At 35.0% G+C, this 23,409-nt stretch overlaps 1 long non-coding RNA gene and 1 pseudogene across 1 annotated transcript in view; one reads left to right on the top strand and one right to left on the bottom strand.

Moving 5' to 3' along the window:
• Positions 1–5,692: 5,692 nt before the first annotated feature.
• The window catches only part of LOC116572129, a 62,547-nt gene continuing 44,830 nt past the window's right edge, over positions 5,693–23,409 (top strand). Inside the window, exon 1 of the long non-coding RNA XR_004278134.1 lies at positions 5,693–5,935. This is a non-coding gene — a long non-coding RNA (uncharacterized LOC116572129). The remainder of the gene's footprint in view (positions 5,936–23,409) is intronic.
• LOC116572128 lies at positions 17,618–17,923 on the bottom strand (annotated as a pseudogene).

A 23,409-nucleotide genomic window follows, 5' to 3' on the forward strand; every position in this document is an offset into this window, starting at 1 on the left:
TACATTTTTCTTAGGTGTTTTCTTTTTTTTTAATTCTTTTCTTTTCTTTTTTTTTCTTTTTTCTTTTTTCTTTTTTTTTCTTTCTCCTTTTTGAACCTCTTTTTATCCCCTTTCTCCCCCCTCACGATTTTGGATCTCTTCTAATTTGGTTAAAGCATTTTTTTCTGGGGTTGTTGCCACCCTTTTAGTATTTTACTTGCCCCTTCATATACTCTTATCTAGACAAAATGACAAGACGGAAAAATTCAACACAAAAAAAAGAACAAGAGGCAGTACCGAAGACTAGGGACCTAATCAATACAGACATTGGAAATATGTCAGATCTAGAGTTCAGAATGACAATTCTCAAGGTTCTAGCCGGGCTCGAAAAAGGCATGGAAGATATTAGAGAAACCCTCTCGAGAGATATAAAAGCCCTTTCTGGAGAAATAAAAGAACTAAAATCTAACCAAGTTGAAATCAAAAAAGCTATTAATGAGGTGCAATCAAAAATGGAGGCTCTCCCTGCTAGGATAAATGAGGCAGAAGAAAGAATTAGTGATATAGAAGACCAAATGACAGAGAATAAAGAAGCTGAGCAAAAGAGGGACAAACAGCTACTGGACCACGAGGGGCGAATTCGAGAGATAAGTGACACCATAAGACAAAACAACATTAGAATAATTGGGATTCCAGAAGAAGAAGAAAGAGAGAGGGGAGCAGAAGGTATACTGGAGAGAATTATTGGGGAGAATTTCCCCAATATGGCAAAGGGAACGAGCATCAAAATTCAGGAGGTTCAGAGAACGCCCCTCAAAATCAATAAGAATAGGCCCACACCCCGTCACCTAATAGTAAAATTTACAAGTCTCAGTGACAAAGAGAAAATCCTGAAAGCAGCCCGGGAAAAGAAGTCTGTAACATACAACGGTAAAAATATTAGATTGGCAGCTGACTTATCCACAGAGACCTGGCAGGCCAGAAAGAGCTGGCATGATATTTTCAGAGCACTAAACGAGAAAAACATGCAGCCAAGAATACTATATCCAGCTAGGCTATCATTGAAAATAGAAGGAGAGATTAAAAGCTTCCAGGACAAACAAAAACTGAAAGAATTTGCAAATACCAAACCAGCTCTACAGGAAATATTGAAAGGGGTCCTCTAAGCAAAGAGAGAGCCTACAAGTGGTAGATCAGAAAGGAACAGAGACCATATACAGTAACAGTCACCTTACAGGCAATACAATGGCACTAAATTCATATCTCTCAATAGTTACCCTGAATGTTAATGGGCTAAATGCCCCTGTCAAAAGACACAGGGTATCAGAATGGATAAAAAAACAAAACCCATCTATATGTTGCCTCCAAGAAACTCATTTTAAGCCCGAAGACACCTCCAGATTTAAAGTGAGGGGGTGGAAAAGAATTTACCATGCTAATGGACATCAGAAGAAAGCAGGAGTGGCAATCCTTATATCAGATCAATTAGATTTTAAGCCAAAGACTATAATAAGAGATGAGGAAGGACACTATATCATACTCAAAGGGTCTGTCCAACAAGAGGATTTAACAATTTTAAATATCTATGCCCCCAACGTGGGAGCAGCCAACTATATAAACCAATTAATAACAAAATCAAAGAAACACATCAACAATAATACAATAATAGTAGGGGACTTTAACACTCCCCTCACTGAAATGGACAGATCATCCAAGCAAAAGATCAGCAAGGAAATAAAGGCCTTAAACGACACACTGGACCAGATGGACATCACAGATATATTTAGAATATTTCATCCCAAAGCAACAGAATACACATTCTTCTCTAGTGCACATGGAACATTCTCCAGAATAGATCACATCCTCGGTCCTAAATCAGGACTCAACCGGTATCAAAAGATTGGGATCATTCCCTGCATATTTTCAGACCACAATGCTCTAAAGCTAGAACTCAACCACAAAAGGAAGTTTGGAAAGAACCCAAATACATGGAGACTAAACAGCATCCTTCTAAAGAATGAATGGGTCAACCGGGAAATCAAAGAAGAATTGAAAAAAATCATGGAAACAAATGATAATGAAAATACAACGGTTCAAAATCTGTGGGACACAACAAAGGCAGTCCTGAGAGGAAAATATATAGCGGTACAAGCCTTTCTCAAGAAACAAGAAAGGTCTCAGGTACACAACCTAACCCTTCACCTAAAGGAGCTGGAGAAAGAACAAGAAAGAAACCTTAAGCCCAGCAGGAGAAGAGAAATCATAAAGATCAGAGCAGAAATCAATGAAATAGAAACCAAAAAAAACAATAGAACAAATCAACGAAACTAGGAGCTGGTTCTTTGAAAGAATTAATAAAATTGATAAACCCCTGGCCCGACTTATCAAAAAGAAAAGAGAAAGAACCCAAATAAATAAAATCATGAATGAAAGAGGAGAGATCACAACTAACACCAAAGAAATACAAACTATTATAAGAACATACTATGAGCAACTCTACGCCAATAAATTTGACAATCTGGAAGAAATGGATGCATTCCTAGAAACATATAAACTACCACAACTGAACCAGGAAGAAATAGAAAGCCTGAACAGACCCATAACCAGTAAGGAGATTGAAAACAGTCATTAAAAATCTCCAAACAAACAAAAGCCCAGGGCCAGACGGCTTCCCGGGGGAATTCTACCAAACATTTAAAGAAGAACTAATTCCTATTCTCCTGAAACTGTTCCAAAAAATAGAAATGGAAGGAAAACTTCCAAACTCATTTTATGAGGCCAGCATCACCTTGATCCCAAAACCAGACAAGGATCCCACCAAAAAAGAGAGCTATTGACCGATATCCTTGATGAACACAGATGCGAAAATACTCAACAAAATACTAGCCAATAGGATTCAACAGTACATTAAAAAGATTATTCACCACGACCAAGTGGGATTTATTCCAGGGCTGCGAGGTTGGTTCAACATCCGCAAATCAGTCAATGTGATACAACACATCAATAAAAGAAAGAACAAGAACCATATGATACTCTCAATAGATGCTGAAAAAGCATTTGACAAAGTACAGCATCCCTTCCTGATCAAAACTCTTCAAAGTGTAGGGATAGAGGGCACATACCTCAATATCATCAAAGCCATCTATGAAAAACCCACCGCAAATATCATTCTCAATGGAGAAAAACTGAAAGCTTTTCCGCTAAGGTCAGGAACACGGCAGGGATGTCCATTATCACCACTGCTATTCAACATAGTACTAGAGGTCCTAGCCTCAGCAATCAGACAACAAAAGGAAATTAAAGGCATCCAAATCGGCAAAGAAGAAGTCAAATTATCACTCTTCGCAGATGATATGATACTATATGTGGAAAACCCAAAAGACTCCACTCCAAAACTGCTAGAACTTATACAGGAATTCAGTAAAGTGTCGGGATATAAAATCAATGCACAGAAATCAGTTGCATTTCTCTACACCAACAGCAAGACAGAAGAAAGAGAAATTAAGGAGTCAATCCCATTTACAATTGCACCCAAAACCATAAGATACCTAGGAATAAACCTAACCAAAGAGGCACAGAATCTATACTCAGAAAACTATAAAGTACTCATGAAAGAAATTGAGGAAGACACAAAGAAATGGAAAAATGTTCCATGCTCCTGGATTGGAAGAATAAATATTGTGAAAATGTCTATACTACCTAAAGCAATCTACACATTTAATGCAATTCCTATCAAAGTACCATGCATCTTTTTCAAAGAAATGGAACAAATAATGCTAAAATTTATATGGAACCAGAAAAGACCTCGAATAGCCAAAGGGATATTGAAAAAGAAAGCCAACGTTGGTGGCATCACAATTCCGGACTTCAAGCTCTATTACAAAGCTATCATCATCAAGACAGCATGGTACTGGCACAAAAACAGACACATAGATCAATGGAACAGAATAGAGAGCCCAGAAATAGACCCTCAACTCTACAGTCAACTAATCTTCGACAAAGCAGGAAAGAATGTCCAATGGAAAAAAGACAGCCTCTTCAATAAATGGTGCTGGGAAAACTGGACAGCCACATGCAGAGAAATGAAATTGGACCATTTCCTTACACCACACACAAAAATAGACTCAAAATGGATGAAGGACCTCAATGTGCGAAAGGAATCCATCAAAATCCTTGAGGAGAACACAGGCAGCAACCTCTTTGACCTCTGCCGCAGCAACATCTTCCTAGGAACAACGCAAAAGGCAAGGGAAGCAAGGGCAAAAATGAACTTTTGGGATTTCATCAAGATCAAAAGCTTTTGCACAGCAAAGGAAACAGTTAACAAAATCAAAAGACAACTGACAGAATGGGAGAAGATATTTGCAAACGACATATCAGATAAAGGACTAGTGTCCAGAATCTATAAAGAACTTAGCAAACTCAACACCCAAAGAACAAATAATCCAATCAAGAAATGGGCAGAGGACATGAACAGACATTTCTGCAAAGAAGACATCCAGATGGCCAACAGACACATGAAAAAGTGCTCCATATCACTCGGCATCAGGGAAATACAAATCAAAACCACAATGAGATATCACCTCACACCAGTCAGAATGGCTAAAATCATCAAGTCAGGAAATGACAGATGCTGGCGAGGATGCGGAGAAAGGGGAACCCTCCTACACTGTTGGTGGGAATGCAAGCTGGTGCAGCCACTCTGGAAAACAGCATGGAGGTTCCTCAAAATGTTGAAAATAGAACTGCCCTATGATCCAGCAATTGCACTATTGGGTATTTACCCTAAGGATACAAACGTAGTGATCCAAAGGGGCACATGCACCCGAATGTGTATAGCAGCAATGTCCACAATAGCCAAACTACGGAAAGAACCTAGATGTCCATCAACAGATGAATGGATCAAGAAGATGTGGTATATATACACAATGGAATACTATGCAGCCATCAAAAGAAATGAAATCTTGCCATTTGCGACAACATGGATGGAACTAGAGCGTATCATGCTTAGCGAAATAAGTCAAGCAGAGAAAGACAACTATCATATGATTTCCCTGATATGAGGAAGTGGTGATGCAACATGGGGGCTTAAGTGGGTAGGAGAAGAATAAATGAAACAAGATGGGATTGGGAGCGAGACAAACCATAAGTGACTCTTAATCTCACAAAACAAACTGAGGGTTGCTGGGGGGAGGGGGTTTGGGAGAAGGGGGTGGGATTATGGACATTGGGGAGGGTATGTGCTTTGGTGAGTGCTGTGAAGTGTGTAAACCTGGTGATTCACAGACCTGTACCCCTGGGGATAAAAAATATATGTTTATAAAAAATAAAAAATTAATAAAAAAAAAAAAAGAATATAGAAGACATTATTTATCTATCATATTGTTGAAGGACATTTGGATTTTCACAAGCTTTGGCAACTAAATAAATGATGATTTCTGCAGAAATGCATAATTAAAGATATATATACACCTGAAAAAAAAAAAAAAAAAGAAATGGGGGAATTTTAAAGAAACAGTCCTTTTAGACATAACATATTTTTCAAAAGCCACAGGAATTTACAATGCAAAGAGTGGAACTTGATATATAATTTCTCAAAATTCATGTAGGAATAGGGGATTCCAGAATAGAATTCAGAATATGACAAAATAATGCAACTGTATTATTACAAATACATGAAACAATCTGACCTAACTGGGCAACAGGGAGTGGGAGAAGAGATGATTTAAGTAACTTTGGAAATGTGTGGAGTCTATAAAATTAAAGGCAAAAGAGATGGAATATAAGCATTACACTTCAGCTGGTAAAGTTTTTTTCATTTTGTTTTGTTTTGTTTTTTTCTCATGGGAGGTTAACAATTTTGATACTCTATGCAAGTACACTAGAATACAGTGATCAGGAAAATGAATGGAAGAAGCCCAGAGCCATATTCTCACCTCTGGAGTGGAATTTACACGTAAGTGCCAGAGGCTGGACTAATCCATGTGGTCATGGATCAATATCACATCAATATGACTCACTTTTAGCTTAATATAGTTGTAAATGGTTCCACACAGAAATATTAATAAACATGTTTTTACATGTAAAAGTTATTAAACACATATTTTCTTGCTCTATCAGCAGAAAGGGCCCACCCCCATAGCAATGAACATACGAAATACACACTTCCTGACTTCTAATACCAATCTTCCAGAAAAGGAAGCAGGGCTCCTTTTAAAAACAGGCGATCTAGGAGGTCCAAGGAATGTACGGGATGAACCCGGAGCAACTTGGAATGCCAAAGAGTAAGGAATTGTTAAATACAGATACACACGATGGTGGGGATAAGCCAAAGAAACAAATGAACCAACTGGAACCTGCCAGTGATGAAACACTTTGAGAACAAAATAGTAACGGGGCATTGTGTTATAACCCAAAGCATAAAATAAATATCTGGAGTTCATAGTGACATAAATAAATAGTTGAATAATGAGTAAATGAAGGCCATTAGAAAAATCTCCCATATATAATTTAAAAAAATGCATGTTCAAAGAGTTTGGATAAAATCCTGTAAACAATCCTTAAGTTTACCCACACATAGCAACTTCCTTCCACCAAGTAGTGTATGGTGGGCCTGGGGGAAGAGAATGAATAACTTCACAGTAGAGAAGTCTGACAAAAGCCACTGAGCCCAGTGATCAAGATTAACATGAACAGTGATGTGTCATGTCAACAGAAGGTATGCTTGGTATGATGTGATGAAAATGACATTTACCTCTATAGTCTTCCTTCAAAAACCACATAATCCTTTTCTAACCATAAGATAAATGTCAAACCATTCCCAATTGAGGGACATTCTACAAAATATCTTACCAGTACTGCTCAAAACTAAGGTCATCAAAAAGAAGGAAAGTCTGAAAACTGTCATAGTCAAGAGGAGCCTAAGGAGACACGACAACCAGGTGTGATACAGTAGTCTATATAGGATCCTGGAACAGCAAATGGACATTAGGGTATTAATAAATGAGATTAAAAACAAGCAAACAATCAAAACTCAAAAACTATGAACTTTTCTAATAATCTTGTAACAATATTATTTCATTATTTGTAACACCTGTAATTCATTAATGAAGATAGACACAGTGGGAGATACTTAGCGTTGGGTATGTGGGAATTCTCTGTACTAGCTTCACAGTTTTTCTGCAAATTTAAAATGGTTCTAAAATAAAAATATGTGAAAAACAAAATACTGTATTATACTCTTAACTTCTCTAACACTGAAAATACTGAAGTAGAGCCTAGATGATTGTGGGTTGGGCAATTTCCTGAAATCAATGCAAACCTGGACTAATTTCCTCACATAAAATGTTGTTTATTGTATTCTAAAGTAAGGTCTGCCCTTCATATACTGAGGCTCCGCATAGTTTATTTGACTCAGTGTATAAGATGCTGACATAATCTCTATCCTTGCTTTCTATGAATTTATAGTATAGAAAAATAAGACATTTAATGAAACTGTGTTCACAGTTTTAGACCCATTATAGGGGCATGGCATGCCAAGGCTGTGGTAGAAACAAAGAACAGAGAAGTGAGCCCAGTACATGGTTCTTGGATGTTTTCTGGAGGAGAGGTTTCCTGATTTGACTCTTGAAGATAAGTTGTAATTATTTAGACTAAGAAGGTAGGGAAGGATGTTCCAGAAAAGAATCTGATGGGCAAAATAGAGAGTAATTTAGGAGCATTCAGGCAGCTAGAAGCCCCAGGGTTAAGTGGATTATTAAAATCAATATTATTCTGAAGGGATATGTTGGGGTCAGTTCTGCAACTGAGTTCTGAAGGGATATGTTGGGCTCTATCTGTCCTGTTAAATATCTTTCATTTTAACCCTATATTCAAATTGATCTACTCTTTAATTGTGTGAGTTAACTCTTCCTGTTTGCTAATATAAATTACTTGTATTCTAAAAGTTGGCATAAAAACCAAAATTAGTATTTTTCCCTGTTCTGCTTTGATCCAATTGTTTAGCACGAACATGTTAGGGTAGAGTTTGACTAACATCTGGATGTTATTGCAAATTTGCCTTTGGGGATGTATTTCAGAATGGCTGCTACAAAGAATAAACATATAACTTTTCTCATTTGAAAGAACACACTAGATGTGGGTTTTTTTCCCCAAAGAGAAAAAAAAAATCAAAGCACAATGGAATTAGGCAGATGTCACTCATTCATTAAACATAGTCTCAACCACTTTTTGTAAAAACAAAGGAATGTGGAAAGTTGTTTTTCATATGTACATTCCATATCCATTTAAAACTCTTAAAGTAACAGTGCATTTGTGCCCAGATATTTAAAAAATCTTTCAGGCATTGATTTCTGCTTATGTGCACCGAGTGCTAAAGACTTTAAGAAAGTCCTTGAACGATAACTGGAAGACCAGCTGTTGATTTTGTAATCCAGAAATGGTTACATAGACAATAGGTTCTCATCACACATGCCTGCTTCCCATTACTTTTCTCCCTGTGTTCAAATAAATGTTCGATGCATCACTCTTTTCTAATTGCAATTTCTTCATTAAGTTAATAGAGACAAGCAGGGTGGATGTGCATCTCATGGTGTGAAAAAAATATCACCCACCAAGTAACACGTCCCCTACTGAGGTGATTAAATTAACAGAACTGTAATTAAATGAACAAGAACTGTCGGTTTCAGAAGCTTTCTCTTGCACAGTATTTCATAAAGTGATTATAGGCTCTTTTAAGCAGAGACTTCATCTGCCTTTGTATTGAATAAACTTTACAAACAAAAGTCACTTTGTTAAAGTTTATTTACATAATGGTAACTTTATTGAAAGCTTTTTAGAAGAAATCTAAAATTTTACTAAAAATAAGCCATGTTTAGTGGTGTCAAAACCAAGCACTTTTACATCACTTGACAGGAACAGTTGTACTATGAACTGTGTAAAATATTTTGGAGTTCTTGAATATTTGACAATCAATGCATCAAAACACCTGTCTTTCATAGTTTGGCAAAATGCTGTGTTTTACTACATAACTTTTTGGTAACAACTTGTTGAGGGGAGTTTATAGAGTGTCTATGTGGGAGTTTATAGAATTTATAGAACTGAGTAAGTCAGTAAGTGTGCTCATTGATTGAGAGCATAGATTATTGCAAAAAAAAAAAATCTCTGGGTTCAAATATCAGCACTCATAATGTTTTTACCATGTGTACACTCACAGAGAATCTTTTCTACTAAAACCTCACTTGAGATGAACATTGATAAACAACCCCCCAATGAGTTTTCTAAGAGTACGCTGCTGTCTGTGGTGGTCTCGACCTTCTTAGATTCAAGAGTGTCCCCAAGTCTTTTCTCACCGTGAGAAGCCAATGGGAATATTCCTCTACTTCTGCATCTACTTCTGCATCCACTGCCTCTCCCCGGCCTTCCTGAGTTCCAGAATGCTATTAAAGAGTGTATTTCGTATGTGGAAGGTAAGGATAAGGTGGAGGACCACAGGGAAAGGGAGGGAAAACTGAATGGGAAGAAATCAGAGCCATAGACAAACCATGAGAAACTCTGGACTCTGGGAACCCAACTGAGGGTTACAGAAAGGCGGGGGATGGGGGATGGGGTAAGCCAGTGATGGGCATTAAGGAGGGCACTTACGGTTATGAGCACTGGGTGTTGTATGAAACTAATGAATCATTGAACACTACATCAAAAACTAACGATGTACTATATGCTGGCTAATTGAACAGAATAATAAAATAACAATAAAATTAAAATTAAATCTCCTTTTGATACAAAAAAAAGGGTGTATTTCCTTTGCCACTCTTCAATGGGGCAAACTGTGGTAAATCACTTTATCTGTCTGAACCTTGTTTTCTTTGCACGTAAAATTGGGTAACAGTTATGTCCTCATTTCAGTGTCCTCCCAAAAAAACCTTAGAGGATTTTGCTCAGAAGTTTTATTTAGGGGATCATAGGAAGCGAGTGAAGGAGGAAGGAGAGTGAAGTAAGGAACGGAAAACAACCAGTAGAAATGTTATAAGCAGAGGGTGTTGGACTTCGTAAGACCTCTTCATAAGCAACTCGCATTGAAAGACAGCGAGGGAGGGAGGGAAAGAGAGAGAGAGAGGAGGGAACGAACGAGCGAAGTAACGAATGAGCAAACTTGTCAGTGCCTCTTAGAATCATCTGTTTGTGGAATGGGAAGCTGGACCTTTACCTGCTAGATCTGCCATTCTGTTATTTAAATCCCACGAAGCTGAACGACTTTCCCTATGTGTTAAAGGCAGGAACTATCCGTGTGACTCTGAGCTCCCATGGAACTGCCCAGGGTGGCTTCGGAGGGAGGTAATGCAGGCACTAGAAATAACTGCTCTGTGCTTCCAACGAAAAGAATTATTTTGAAGATTGAATTTAAAAATACATTACGGTATTTAGAAGAGTCCTGGGGACATGTAGCTATCATGTAGTAAGTGGTCTTAGCGTCGTTTTTATTGTCATTCTAATGATGCTCATTTTTATTATTCTGTGATGAATTACATGCTTTGAGACAGCTCATCCTCTACTTACCCTCTCACATAAATTAAACATAAAAGACCTTTAACATGCTTGTTTATAACCTAGCTCCCATATAGACTGCACAGGATGTAAAGGAATGGATAGAGTTTGTGTTACTTTCTTATCTCCTTGTTAATGCTCATTAAAAAAAATGCTAATTTAATTCCCACTTCTAATTGGCTGTAGTACTCACTTGCATTAAATTAGTCTCACTAAATTGGAATAGCACCACATATTCCTTTTGTCAAAATACTTACACGAAGCCCTTTTTTCATTGAGTAAAGGGCTCCTTCCCTCTCTCTCCCTTCCTCCTCCCTTTTTCCACCCCATGTCCTGCGCTCGGCAAATGCCATCTTGTGTAATTCCTACTACACCATCATCACATCAGTGATATTCTCTATATTCTCACCTTTTCTACTGTCAGTCTTGTGTTGTACCATTTTTCCCATTTCTCTCTCGTATTGTATATAACTCAGCCACACATTTCTTTAATGATGTTATTCTTCCTCTACCTTCTTTCTTCTTTTAATTCCTTTCATTCAAGCGTATTCCACATATGCAAAGTAGAGTTTTATCCACCAAATATGGAAGACAATCTCTCCTTCCCTATGTTTTTTCCTGTATTTATTTATTTATTTATTTTGAACAGGGATCAGATTACTACTAATCTATTTTTTTGGAAATATATGTGTGTAAAATATAGGAAAGAAAGATTTAAAAAGACAACTATTACGAAGTTTATGTGTTATTGGATTAATAGGTGAGAGTTCTTTACTTACACATATCAATTCCACTGATCTTGGGTTTTTTTAATGCTTCATTGCATTTATTTTTTTCTTCATGGATTTTTTAAATGTTTGTTGACATGTGACTTATACAAAACAAAATATTCAGATCTGAAGTATACAGCCTGAGGGATTTGTATTTTATATTCATGTTAACACAATTCTGAGTAAGATACAAAACATTTCTCTTCTAATTTGATAATTTTTTTTTTAAAGATTTTATTTATTTATTTGACAGAGAGAAATCACAAGTAGGCAGAGAGGCAGGCAGAGAGAGAGGAAGGGAAGCAGGCCCCCTGCTGAGCAGAGAGCCTGATGTGGGGCTCGATCCCAGGACCCTGGAATCATGACCTGAGCCGAAGGCAGCGGCTTAACCCACTGAGCCACCCAGGTGTCCCAAATTTGATAATTTTTAAAAATAAATTAGTGTAGTATATAAATATTATGTTTCAACTCAATAATTCTAATGAAATCTTAACTATTTAAAAAAATTTGCCCAGAATTTATGCTCTAGATTAACAGTTTTTCCTATTATATGACCATTTGATTTCCAACATTAGCAGTCATTTATTCATTTTGCATCATGTTTCCTTTCAGATTCCAGGAATGGGAAAGCCCTTTTACAAGTTATTGTCAATGAAAATACTCAATATTAGGTTTTAAATATACTAATTCCAATCTCTTTGCAATAAACATTATTCATAGATAAATTATAAAATTTAATTAAAATAGAAATGGTTGTATTTATTGATCAGAAAATTTTATATATTAGTGTCTTCTCCTGGAGACTACAGTAGGAATGATTTCAGTTATTACATAATGCCACATATAATCTTGCTAGCTTTCATACATGATCTTTCTAAAATTCCTATCTAACCTCATTTTTAACACTTGTAAAATTTTACTGTTACCTCATTACCCACACAATTTAAAAGCCCATTTTTGGCCCAGCATCCAAGATAAATTTTGGTCAGGCCCTCCCTCCAATGAGGCTTTTTGTCTTCTCATATCTGATTCAAACAAATGCACCTAACTTTCCAACTAAAATAAATATTTTGCAATTTTCAGCATATTCTATGTTTTCTTCTTTATGTAAGTGTACATTTCATACGCTGCTTCTTTGCCCCAAAATGCACCCCTCTCTCTCCCCTTTTTCTCTCTCACACCACTTTTTTCATCAGTTTTTTTTTTTTCTGTCTGAATGTAAGATCCCGCCTAAACGTTAAATTATCTGTGAAGCCATCTTTAGACAACTCAATCTGCCCTTTTGTCTGAGTACCATGTCCTTCCCCACCTGCCTCAGCCAAAATGTCCAGTAGTGTTTTAGGAAATTATTTACCTGTCATTCTAAAGATAATACGAGACAACAATGAGGAAGTACAGAATCCTGCACATCTGCATATCCCCAGATGTTGGAATGCAGTCTATTGTCTGAACAAAAGAACAAATGAATACTTCTTTGGGCATTAGTGACTTAGGCCCATGTTTCCCACTGTTATTTTTTGGGCAGAATTTCCAACATGGAATGTGTCCCTCCTTCTTGATTTTTCACGTAATTTGGAACAAAATGTGTATCTAACCATGAAATTGTTTGTGACCAAAAAAAAAAAAAATCCCTCATCTAAATGGATCATAATAAAAGTCCTTATTTTAAGGATGAAAGAAGCAGATTGGAGCTGCAGCATTTCTTGCAAAGTATTCACTTATGCACTTGTTTTCTAAGTATTTGAATTAATACAAAATGTCCCAAATGATAGGAGATTAGGTTCTGTGCCTTAGCTAATCCTTTGTGAAGTCACAGCATGCCCAAATGTCATTTAGTTCAAATCAAAGACCTCAGACAGTTGGTGAAATACAGCAGAAGGAAATCTTCTTTGATATGCTAATGATTCAATGTGTTATTCATGAAGTGTTGCTTACCCTGGACAGTGATATCAACTTTAGTAGAGAAAACAGTTATTACACTTTGTTTTATTTAATTTCCATGCTTTACTTGAAAAGTGAATATGAATGAAGAGAATACTAACCTTTGTTTTTGGAAAACAAAATCTCCAGGGAAACAATAGATTTTTTTTTTTTCCTTAGATCCGTTGCAGATTTCTAAAGAATGTATCATTATTCATAGACGTATTCCTAGCATGATCTTTTTCTCCTACATACAAGCCAATTTTGTTGGATGAATGAGTTCAGGGCTATACTGTAGACCAAATTCTAATAACAACAGATACAATTTATTGAATGTCTTCTACATTTGGTATTTTGTGTACATTATCTCCAAAAATAAGAACACTTCTTAGAAAACAGACTCAGAGAGTATACACGATTTCCTATAGTCACACACATGAAAATGTGTGGAGGAAGGTGTAAATTCATGTTTGTCTTTTTTAATGGCCATGTGCTTTCAACATCATTGTGTTAGTTGGGATAAGCCCACTTTCACTGCAGATTCAAAAACTGCCTAATCTTAGTAACATAGCAAAAAATAAGTTTTCCTCTTGCTCATGTTACATTGTCCTTTGTGGGTGAACAGAGGGACTTTGGTAAGTAGTATGACAGATTTCCTGCATCACCATAGCAGGGGGCAGAGAATATGGCACCAGGTTCTTCAAGTTCTGGCATGTAACTTGAAGGCCATTTTTCTTTACATGGCATAGACCAAAGCAATTCCCATGACTACCACAAACTCTGAAGAGTGCTGGAGAATTCAATTTTTCCATTAGGCTGGAAAAACAGAGCTGTAAATATTTGTTAAACAGTACTGATGACTGCTACAAGTTATCTCCCAAATGCATTCAGAAACTTGTTGTACTGATAACATAAATAGTTCAATAGCCAAGAGTTCTTATAAACTTTATAGAAATGAAACATCTGATAAGAAATAGGATATGAGAGAAAAAGTATGGGTGATACATATTTCCAACACTTCCTAGTAGAGGTCTTTGACTACTCTATACCCATTTTCCTATTTTATCCCCTTCTTCCTTTCCACCTTCTTTATAAGTGAAATTTATTTCCTACTCGATGTTCTCCACATTCCCAATAACATTGAAACGTGCCGCCACATTAACTACTCTAAAGCTTTGCTTATTCATTTCTGCTCTGACGCATGTGTCTCCTTCGTAGTATGACTGGTTTGAGGGAGAACTACGAACCAGCCACATAATTGATACTGCCTGATTTTTGCCAAGGGGACACTAGCACCCTGTATATGATTGGTAAATATGTTTTTCAAAATTCTGTTTCCCTGTCCTTTGGCAAAGAGAGGTCACATGCAATGTGTAAGGTAGATATGAAGAAAAGGAAGTATTCTTAAATGGCCTTAGAAGTTACACACATCTCTCTATTCAATGGTCTGTGAGCTCCTGTCACACTCAAGGCTGATTTCACAAAATTCCACTTTTGTGGATTTTTCACATATGTGGAATATTCACATATTTCACTTTGCTGTCCCAAGTGGTTCCCAAATGGACCCATATATACTCTCCTGTACTCTGCAGCTTTTCCACCTGAACTGATGTTTGGGGTTGGAATGTTAGTGATAGTTCTCTGAAAACTCTGCCTACACTTTGCAAATTACTGTCACAGTTCCTCCCACATTCCTGTGGAACTCCCTCATCAGACACCTGTAATAAGTGCTTTCCAAACCAAACACAACTTGGTGCAATGGCCACAACTCTTCAACCTAGCTTGCATGGTCTTCCATACTCAGGAGTAACTATATTATGTATGTTTATTTTTTTATTTTTTCATGCCTCTCCCTACACAGTTACACTCAGAATAGAATATGTACTGTCCAAAAATTATCTTCCTCTACTTTGCATCACAGTTCTGGTTATTGAATCCCTGCCTAGTGTTTTTCTTCATCTCTATTTCTATTTATAGGAGTCTTACTAATTTTTTGTGAGCTATTTTAAATGCTACCTCATTCTTGATATTTCCATAATCACTTCAGATAGAGGTAATGGCTCTCTTTAGATATTCATAAGGTATTCCACATACTTTCTTCATCTTTGCATCATCACATTAACCTTGTCCTTAAAGTAATCATATGTATATTTGGTAAGGATAAAAGAAGGCACTGGGATTCAGTATTTCCTATTTTAATTCTTTTGCTTTTCAAGTTTTATTGTTGTTGGGTTTTGATTTTGATATTTCTGTTACAGTGATTTAAAATTCTGATAAATGAGAAAAAACTTGGAGGTAAAAGGATAATTTTTACACTATTTGACACTTACAGGATTTATCCTTAACCAAGGAATATATTGTGGTCTCAATAATAGCAATTAGTTGTAAAAGAATAGTACACAAACTAAACACATTCAGACTTTCCTCAAGATCTGGAACAAATTCTGAACTTAATGTTATGTCTCAGAATACACTGAGTCCTCCCTATTTTGTAATGGAAGTGGCACATTACAGATACTAGTTTAGCAATCTTTCAGTAGTAATCATTATTCCATATCCCAGTGGTATCAGATTCATGCTTTGTGTCTGTTCTCCCAACATACAGAATGTGATGACTCAAGTCTCTCTCTCTGTTTTTTTTTTTAAGACTTTATTTATTTATTTGACAGAGAGATCACACGTGGGCAGAGAGGCAGGCAGACAGAGAGAGAGGAGGAAGCAGACTCCCTGCCAAGCAGAGAGCATGATGCGGGACTCGATTCCAGGACCCTGAGATCACAACCCGAGCTGAAGGTAGAGGCTTAACCCACTGAGCCACCCAGGCGCCCCTGACTCCAGTCTCTTGAATGTTATGCAGACATCTTAAATTCAAAAGGCCCATAATGAACCCCAGATGTGGTCCTACTCAACATTACTTATTATACTAATTAGTGTCAACATACATGGTTGTAAAATCCAGTCACACAAAAGAATATGCTTTCTTATCTTTTTTCCTCTTACTGCTCACTCCCCTCAAAGAGCTAATGACTTCCAAAATCTTAATTTTACTTTATATATTTTCCTTGAAACTGTACATTCTCCTCCTCCCCTAGTAGAAACACCCTAGTTTCTCCTGGAATACCACAATAGTTTCATCCCCCCCCTCCCGTATCTACCCTTACCTCCTTCCAATACATTCTTCAACAAACGAGATCTTGTGAAAATGCAAATTTAAACAGGCCTAAAATCTATAGATGACTTCTCAATTTTTTTGAGGGGGAAATCTAAATTGGTAGCATGAGTTTCCAGTTTATGATCTTTGCTTTCCATAATTTACCTCTTCTCTTATCAGCTTTGTATGTCTTCCATTCTCTCACTGCAAATCAATATTATTGTATCAAAGAAAAACCTTACGTATTTCAGCATCTAATCATTGTTTTCACTATGTTATGAAAACCAACAGATCTTCAACAATGATTTTATGTGTTCACCGAGTGACACCCAAATTAGTAAAAATGTTGTCTTCACTGCAATTTATGTCTAGGCATCTCTCCTTGACTATCTACCTCCTACTGAGTCAGAACTCTACTTTTCACACTTGTACTTATGAAGCATTTTGTATTTTTCTAGTTACAGCAATATGATGATTAAAATACTGTGTATTTTATAATAATATGCATTCCAAACTACACTGCATACACTCTGAGGAGAAATCTTTGCAGTCTCATTCATCACTACAGCTCTCATGATGAACATACTGTCTTCACCTAGTGAGCAGTCACCATATGTGTGTGGAGCACATGTTAAAAGGCAGTGTGATGGTTGTATGTGAATGTCTACATTTTTTCCCCTCATTTCCAGATAATTCTAAAGTAGATTGAAAGTTGAAGCTAAGTAGTTTGTAGGGAGTAATCTTAATATATCATTCAAAATTAATTAAAATTAAGTTAGTCAACTATCTTAACCAACTTTAATTGCTAGTAATGGAAGACTTTTATTTTTTAACTGATGGCAAACTTCAGGAAAAAGTTCTGAGTGTCTAAGTATAGAATGGACACATTGGTTTTTAAATCACAATACATAGGAGATATCATCTTGTCCAATGTTCTTTCCTGAGTGTTTTTCCCAAAACTGATGAGTCTTTAAATATATATATGTACATGTATATATTTACATATATATGTTTTTTTTTTCTCAGCAATGATCACATTGTTCATTTTGAAAAATCACTGGAGTTTGAAAACTGTTATTACCAAGTGATGATAAAGAATCCTTTTTGTTTGTTTGTATACCATTAGTTCATTATCAAAGAGAGACAGGAAAATTATTTATATGATGAAAAGATTTCACAACATCACTGGAATGGGCAGCTTTACTTCATGCCACTTTAATAATGATGTCAGTCTACATATTTTCTTTTTTTTTTTTCAGTCTACATATTTTCTAAATATGTATACATCTCTAAACAAGGAATAATCCTTGTATCTAGAACTACTTTGGTGCTTCCATATTTTAGGAAAAGAACTTTATCTTCAACTTTCACACAAACTGGATGAATCTCCCCACCCTTTCCCTTAGAACCCAATTCAAGAGCTACTATTGTTGCTTGTAACACTTTTCCTTGAGATTTTTCTGGAAGCAAAATACCTCCTTTGGTTACAGTTTCAGCTGCACTCCTTTCAATTAAAATAGTCAAAGAAGAGAATAAAGTTTCTAAATGCCTGCCCTGTCATGACTCAGGCTACTACAGTTTGTACTATCAATAAAGAGTCCTTTGATGGTTACCCAATTTAAGACATTATTGTTTGAATTGCAATTTGGGTATAAAGAAATAAGCTTCTACAACCTGACCTACAAACATGAAAAATAACTATGAAGTATAAGGGATACTTTTTAAAATGTCTGAAATTCCTAAGGATAAATAAAAATAAGGAGATTTGAAAAGGACTTAAGACTAAAACAAAACAAAACTGCTAAAGGAGGAAAGTTTAGTTTGGTGTGTGTGTATGTGTGTGTGTGTGTATGTGGCTTTATCTATAGATCACCTGTGTTCATGATGCAAGAAAGTAAACCACTAGGAAGACTCTCTGTTTCTCATTGAAAAGTCTAATAAAAGAAATCCAAGGCACAAGTGTTACAGAAAAGTGACAGCCAAATCCATAAAGGAGAAATCCAGAGGAAAGGCAGCTCCATATATGATGTATAAATTTTTACCAAGTCTTGGTATTGTCCTTGAACTACATATTCCTGGGACAATAGGAGGCTGATTAAATAAAGTATTGTGCTGCAATGCACTGCAGGTGCGACAGTTTCTAGTTAGAATCAGATCAAACTAACTACCTGCTAAGACAAAGCATAAACATTCTTTAGAATAGTATGACAAAATCCAGAGTACCCACAAAATAATGTTCACAGTATCCAGGAAGCAATCCAAAATCATCCCAAGTAAAAAGAACAAGGATAAAAGTTTTACCACAAAAATAGGGGGAAAAAATAATAAATAAAATAAATAAATATATAAATATATAAACTGAAAACACAGAATCTAAGATTTAAAAAAATGTAAAAAAACAAAAAACAAAAACAAACAAAAAAAAGAACCCAGTTCAGATATAGAGAGTAATATCAAAAATTATATGAAATACATAAATTTAAAAATAAAAGAAGATTAAATCTAAATACAATAAATATGGAGAAAGTCACACATGGACACCTCACAGTAAAACTGTTGTAAACCAAAATAGGTAACTCTGAAGGCAGCCAGAGACAAAAACAACCCATTAAACACTGGCAGAAAAGAATGTCTTAGGCCAGGGACTGCTTCTCAGAAACTGGAGATTAGAAATGATTGGCACATCATACTTAAAATGTAGAAACCAAACAAACAAAACACCAAAACCAAAAGCCCAAACAAACAAAAACAATCATAATTACATACACATACGCCTAAGATGAATATCTCAAAATGAAGGTGTAATAAATACATTTCATATAACAGAAAGTCAGTTTTCCATATCAGACTTGCATTAAAAAATATGCCAAAAAATATTCTTCATGCTGAAGGAAAATCATACCAAAGGTTACTCAGATTTCCAAAAATAAATGAATATTAGAAATGGCAAACATATGATAAATATAAAACATCCCCTAACTTGATCAAAATGCATTATTACTTCTTATTTTTAATTTTTTTTTAAAGACTTTATTTATTTATTTGACAGAGAGAAATCACAAGTAGATGGAGAGGCAGGCAGAGAGAGAGAGAGAGGGAAGCAGGCTCCCCGCTGAGCAGAGAGCCCGATGCGGGACTCGATCTCAGGACCCCGAGATCATGACCTGAGCCGAAGGCAGCGGCCCAACCCACTGAGCCACCCAGGCGCCCCGCATTATTACTTTTTAAAGTAAAAATAATAATATTGCTTTGTGTGCTTACAATGTATATAGAATACATTTTATACATTTTATAATTATAAAGCTTGCATTAAGTAAAAACACATATAAGATAGGAGGTTTTCCTGTGTTTAAGTGAAGGGGTAGAATACTAACTTTGAATTCACTGTGAACATTTATCTATGTATACTGTAATCTCTACAGCTGCTGCTAAAAATTTAATGATAAGAAGCATAACTGAAAAATCCAATTAATAATTATAAACTGAATTATAAAACAATAGTCCAAAAGAATATAGGAAAGGGAAAACAAAGAAACAAACAAATATGTGTACTGGCAGGAAATAAACACTAACATGATAGGGTGAAATCTAACAATATCAACAATTATACTAAATGTTAATGAGCTAAATATTCAAATTAAAAAGCAAAGGTAATCAGCGTGGATAAATAAACAAGATCCAACCAGATCTGTCTACTAAAAATACACTTTAAATATAAATATACAATAGGGGTTTAAATTAAATACATAGAAAAATCACAATATGAAAACCATAAGCATGACAAAGTCATGACCGTATTAATACCAATTATAAGAGACATCAAGACAATTACCACAAATAAGGAGGGCATGCAATAATGATTTTAAAAAGCTTACTTATCAGTAGAGCATTATAGTCATAAATAAATAACTAATAATATTGTATCAAAATACATGAAGCAAAAATTGATAAAATTAAAAAAAGCAGGGGTGCCTGGGTGGCTCAGTGGGTTGGGCCACTGCCTTCGGCTCAGGTCATGATCTCGGGGTCCTGGGATCGAGTCCCGCGTCGGGCTCTCTGCTCAGCGGGGAGCCTGCTTCCCTCTATCTCTCTCTCTCTGCCTTCCTTTCCATCTACTTGTGATCTTTCTCTGTCAAATAAATAAATAAAATCTTTAAAAAAAATAAAATAAAATAAAATTAAAAAAGCAATAGAAAATTCCATAGTCTAAATAGGAGATTTAAAGCATCTCATAACAACTAAACAAAAATAGCCAGTGTATTTGTAGAAGATTTAATTAAAATAACTAATTATAGTTATTAGGTATTATTACATTATTGATAAAATTTTGATATTTTTTTAATTCTGCACTAAAAAAATACTTATTTTTTTCTACTTTATATTCTAAATTCCCAAAGATAGGTAATATTCTGTATGGACCATTAAACAAGTCTCACTTATTTTAAAAGGACTAAAATTATACAGAGCATTACCTTTGACCACATGAGAATTAAATCACAAATCAATAACAAAAAATATACATAGAGAAATTATAAATATACTGAAATTATACAACACATTTCTGTATAATCTAGAGGTAAAAGATAAATCACAAAGGATATATTTCACTTGAATAACATTTAACAAATATATACACATATAAAGATCATTGAAAGGGAGATAAAACTGCTCCTTTAAAAGAAATATATATCAAAACCACAGTGAGATATCACCTCACACCAGTCAGAATAGCTAAAATCAACAAGTCAGGAAATGACAGATGCTGGCGAGGATGCGGAGAAAGGGGAACCCTCCTACACTGTTGCAAGCTGGTGCAGCCACTCTGGAAAACAGCATGGAGGTTCCTCAAAATGTTGAAAATAGAACTGCCCTATGACCCAGCAATTGCACTATTGGGTATTTACCCTAAGGATACAAACGTAGTGATCCAAAGGGGCACGTGCACCCGAATGTTTATAGCAGCAATGTCCACAATAGCCAAACTATGGAAAGAACCTAGATGTCCATCAACAGATGAATGGATCAAGAAGATGTGGTATATATACACAATGGAATACTATGCAGCCATCAAAAGAAATGAAATCTTGCCATTTGCGACAACATGGATGGAACTAGAGCGTATCATGCTTAGCGAAATAAGTCAAGCAGAGAAAGACAACTATCATATGATCTCCCTGATATGAGGAAGTGGTGATGCAACATGGGGGCTTAAGTGGGTAGGAGAAGAATAAATGAAACAAGATGGGATTGGGAGGGAGACAAACCATAAGTGACTCTTAATCTCACAAAACAAACTGAGGGTTGCTGGGGGGAGGGGGTTTGGGAGAAGGGGGTGGGATTATGGACATTGGGGAGGGTATGTGCTTTGGTGAGTGCTGTGAAGTGTGTAAACCTGGTGATTCACAGACCTGTACCCCTGGGGATAAAAATCTATGTTTATCAAAAATAAAAAATTAATTAAAATAAATAAATACATAAATAAATCTGACCATGATCCACAAGCAAAAAAAAAAAAAAAGAAATATATATCATTACAAATGTATATTTGAAAATAAAGTCTAAAATTAATGACCCCTATTTCCATTTCAAAAATACAGAAAACAACAACAACACAGTTTAGAATTTAAAGGGATAACACATCATAACAAAATAGGATTTGGATGAGCAATTGAATGATGCTTTTTAGACCAGCAACTGAATGATACTTCAACATTCAAATATCAATCAAGTTGTTCATATCTACAAAAATCTTGCTAGCATTTTTTAATAGGATGGCATTAAAATTGGGGAAAAATGAAATACTAAAAATATCAAATCTTCCTATCCATGAACATGGCTCATCTCTCCTCTTATTTATATTATTTATATTATTTTTTTCATCAATATTTTTTAGTTTCTGCATCTAGAGCTTGCATCAAATTTATTAGATTTTTAAATAACTTTCATTTTTTGTTCTATTTTTTCATTTGATTCCAACTTTATTAATGACTTATTAGTATATTATAGTATACTAATAATATATACTAGTATATATAATAAGATATTATTAGTATTAGTATTAGTATACTATTAGTATAGTATACTATAACTTTCATTTTTTGTTCTATTTTTTCATTTGATTCCAACTTTATTAATGACTTATTAGTATATTATAGTATACTAATATATACTAGTATATATAATAAGATATTATTAGTATTAGTATTAGTATACTATTAGTATAGTATACTAATAGTATAGTATAGTATTATATACTATATAATATTAGTATATATTATTATATATACTAGTATACTAGTATATTATATATATATACTTGTTATTTTTTCCTAATGAAATGACTAAAAGTCATAGTATATATATATATTATATAATATATATTATCTATAATATATAATATTATATATACTAGTATTAGTATACTAGTATACTAGTATACTAATACTAATACTATAGATAATATATATTATCTATAATATATAATATTATATATACTAGTATATATTATTATATATACTAGTATACTAATACTAATACTGACATATTAGTATATGATTGAATACTTTATATCAACTTCTTCCCTAGCACCTAACTCACTTTTGTGTCCTAGGAGTTTGTTACTGTTTTGTAGATTCTGTGGCATTTTCTACTTGGGCAAACAAGTCCTTTTCAAATAAGGATTGCTTTATTTTTCTTTCTAATCTGCAGTCCACTTGTTATGTATGATTTATTGTAGAAGCAAGGCATTCCATTACAATGTTGCATAGTAGTGGTGATAGAGGTCATTGTCTTGCAGATTTTAGGTGGAAAGTATTTAGCCTTTCATAATTAATTGTGGTGTTAGCTGTAAATATTCTGCAGGTACATTTTGTAAGATTGAGGAAATTTCCTTCTGTTAATACTTTGTTGGGAGTTTTTAGCATGAATGTATATTGAATTTTGTTTAAAGCTTAATAGATAATCAAATGTAAAGTGTTGTCTTTGATTGAAGGCTTCCTGGAAATAAAAAGAAAAAATATATTTGGGAGATAACCAGGGACAGCCAAA

The sequence above is a fragment of the Mustela erminea genome, chromosome 13 (assembly GCF_009829155.1).
Source record: "Mustela erminea isolate mMusErm1 chromosome 13, mMusErm1.Pri, whole genome shotgun sequence".
NCBI classification, from domain to species: domain Eukaryota; kingdom Metazoa; phylum Chordata; class Mammalia; order Carnivora; family Mustelidae; genus Mustela; species Mustela erminea.